We start from the raw sequence: 2676 nt of genomic DNA, 5'->3' as shown, positions 1-2676 counted from the left end.
GTGAGGAAGCTGGGGTCCCAGGCACAGCCAGCCTAGAATGAGGAGCACCAAAGGACTGGAAGCACTTGGTCTGGAATCCGTGTCCCAACCATGTGCCCAGGCCCGAGCTGTGTGCTGGTGGCTGCTGGGGTGAGCAGGGCTGGGAGGTCAGAGGACATTGAGCTTTGCGGGACAGAAGACCTTGAAGATTTGGTAACTCACCTTTCTCTACCTCTTGTAACTTTGCACATTTTTGCTGGCATACAGGAAGGAAGAAGAATTGGGAACAAATATTCCCTACTTGTCACTTTTCGAGGAAGACAATGAGCAGAGGAAACGTCTAGTCACTTCCTTTTCCAGAGGGCCATCTCAGCGGCGTGAACCCCAAGATCTTGTCTGATGGCACTGAGGCCAATTTTCAGTAGGTGAATGCAGATAAGCTGGGCCTTCCCATTAAGCCAACCAACCAAACAGGGCATTTAAGGTGGGTTGAAAAAAATCCTTGGAAAAACAAGCAGGAACTTATTATTATTAATTAGAAATAATTGCACTGGCTCTAAAAAACCCCATCCTGTCTGCAGCCCAGGACCCAGCCTCTTTATCACGTCTAGAGTCCCCTTCAGTGGGGGCTCCTGTCTACAGTGGGAAACTAAGTCTGCCCCTGCCTACAGTCAGCTGCGGGTTTCCAGTTTCCATTTGCTGGTTGCTAGTCTGGCTACTGGCTGCATCAGGTTCTCAGGTCCTCGCACGTGGTGATGGTGGTGACAGTGATGTCATCCTAGTGATGGTGAAGGTGACAATGATCAGGCTAATGATAGTGGCGATGATGATGACAGGGAGGTTTTGATGGTGGTTATGGTTGTGTTGATGTTGATGCTGGTGGTGATGGTCATAACGGTCATGGTGGTGATGTGGATGGTGATGGTTATGGTGATGGTGATGATGGTGACGATGGCTAATGAATGAACTTCACCATGTGCCATGTGAGCCCTGGTTCATGTCCTTTGCATGTATTAATTAATTTAACTCTCATAATTATCCAGTGAGAATCACATTATCTCCATCTTATAGATGAGGAAACTGAAGCCCAAAGAGTGAAAGTCCTCTGTTCAATCTCAAGAGCACCCATTTGGAAATACTCATTCTGGGAGCTGTGGCTCAGAAGAGTTGGAGATAAAAGGTTTCGTTTCCTCGGCGGCAGCAACCATAACTATAAAAACTTGTTTTTCACTCATTTGAATCTAAAGGTCAGCAAGGTCTTTGTGCTTGTCTGTCCTTTCTTTCTTCCTTCATTATGTATTTATTTTTAAACATTCAGACCTCCATTTCACTTATGATCTGTAAAAAATATTTGTCCCCTTTGAGGCACTTGCTCACCCTGGAAACCTGGCAGCCATCCAGAACCCGTGTGCTGGGCTGTCTGTGTGAACCAGGATCCACACCCTCAAAGCAGCCGCGTTGTGTGTATTCCCACTGGCAACCCTTAAGCCCGCACTGCTTCTTGGTTGCGTTTTCCTTGTTTGTGGCACAGACACAAAGTGAAAAGCAGAGCAGCCAGGCGGAGAGTGTCCTGGACTTTCTGCAGGTGCTCAGAGATATCTGATGGATGCAGTGACTGGGCTCCCAGCGCAGAAGCACTGCGCACCATGGAGTTGGGTGGAGTGGGCAGGTGCTGTCCCGGGCCCCAGCAGGGCCACACAGAGCCAGGCTTTCCCCAGGCCTCAGGTCCTTCAAGGAGGGCACTGTGCCAGGTGCCAAGGGTCAGGGGGAGGGAACTGGAGTCCATGGAGTAGGGGAGCTTGCGGGGAGCAGAAAGGTCACAGGCAGCTACGGAAACACTCAGGACATACTAGGACGGGTTCAGCAAGGCATGCAGGTTTGTGTACACTCTCCTGCACATATGAGAGGGGTCATGCCTCCCTCATAGCTCAGCTGTGGCCAGGTGAGGGCTTGAGGACAGTAGGTCGCAGCAGTGTGGCCTCCACCTGTGGTGGACCGCAGGTAGGAGCGGGACAGGCTCTCTGCTCTACCCTTCCTGGTGAGTGTGGAGCTCCAGTCCCTGGTGAGTGTGTGCAACAGGGACCCAAGGACTCTGAATGTGCAGTGTGGCTCAGAAGTGGACCCTGGTGCAGAGCCATGAGGTGTCAGGAGTGAACGGCAGCATGGCCTCCCAGTCCTAGCTGTCCACAGGGGCAGGGTCACAGGGCTGCCAGGCGCCCACCCAGGGTTGGGGGAAGAGAACAGTCAGCAGGCTTCCCTGGGGTCTGGAGGTCACCTGTGTCCTGAAGATAGGCCAGGTGGCAAGCAGAGGAAGGGCGCTGTATGGGGACGGCTGTGTGCGTGCTGAGGGAGGGCGGCCTGCTTGGGAGACAGGTGCCCGTGAGGGAGGCAGCACTGCCACACAGGTGTGGCTGGGCCTGGAATGCCGAGCTGAGAGGACTGGACTCCATGAAGCAGCCAGGGAGGGTCACCGAGCCTGGCAGGGGCTGTGTGGTCACCTGGCATGTTAGAGCATTACAACATTAAGGTTTGGAAGTGAGGTGCCCCCCGGACACTGCCAACACAGGAATGTTCAGAGTAGAATGTTGGCTTATGGAGCTGGACCTGATCAGCCCATTCTGGTGTGACTGGACTGGCTTGGTGGTCACTGTAGGCAAGTGGGGCGAGGCTGGGGAGTTGGGAGGCTGGGAAGGTGGG

General features: G+C 53.2%; 1 long non-coding RNA gene across 1 annotated transcript; it reads left to right on the top strand.

Annotated features, from left to right (window-relative positions):
• The first annotated feature begins 223 nt into the window (after window positions 1-223).
• LOC306649197 lies at window positions 224-1242 on the top strand. The gene is made up of 2 exons (XR_013760598.1): window positions 224-463; window positions 1051-1242. It is a non-coding gene; the product is annotated as an uncharacterized lncRNA (long non-coding RNA).
• Window positions 1243-2676: the final 1434 nt, after the last annotated feature.

The sequence above is a fragment of the Sciurus vulgaris genome (assembly GCF_902686455.1).
Source record: "Sciurus vulgaris genome assembly, chromosome: 17".
NCBI lineage: Eukaryota > Metazoa > Chordata > Mammalia > Rodentia > Sciuridae > Sciurus > Sciurus vulgaris.
Note: the sequence above shows the minus strand (reverse complement) of the source record. Positions and strands in the feature narration are given on the sequence as shown.